The sequence below is a fragment of the Macrobrachium nipponense genome, chromosome 32 (assembly GCF_015104395.2).
Source record: "Macrobrachium nipponense isolate FS-2020 chromosome 32, ASM1510439v2, whole genome shotgun sequence".
Lineage (NCBI taxonomy): Eukaryota > Metazoa > Arthropoda > Malacostraca > Decapoda > Palaemonidae > Macrobrachium > Macrobrachium nipponense.
The window spans coordinates 18,569,490-18,569,909 of record NC_061094.1 but is presented as its reverse complement, the minus strand read 5'-3'; positions in this window follow the sequence as shown (position 1 = coordinate 18,569,909).

The following is a 420-nucleotide window of genomic DNA, read 5'->3' as shown; positions in this document are numbered from 1 at the left end:
GATATTTTAGCTGTTTTGCCTGCTGGTATTGATGTAAATGATTTACTCTCTGATTTGAATAACCAGGTACCAAGCATTAAGTTTACTCTAAGATTAGAAAAAACACAATTGCCTCCCTTTCTTAGATATTTTGATACATAGAGAACCATGTCAATGCCAATTCAGTATTTATAGCAAACCAACCAACAACTTAAATTACTATGTCCACCTTAATATCAAAATATCAACTTTTTCTTTCATGTTTTCGCGAGCATTCCGCCTTGTCAGTCTCCAATATCTGGGTCAAGAAATTGAATACATAAGAAAAATAGGGACAGATTTATGTTATCTTTCACATATAATAGATATCTGTTATGATAAGGCCACAGAAAGTTTTATTGTGAAAGTAACATGGAGAAAGAAACGAATTATCACATTCTT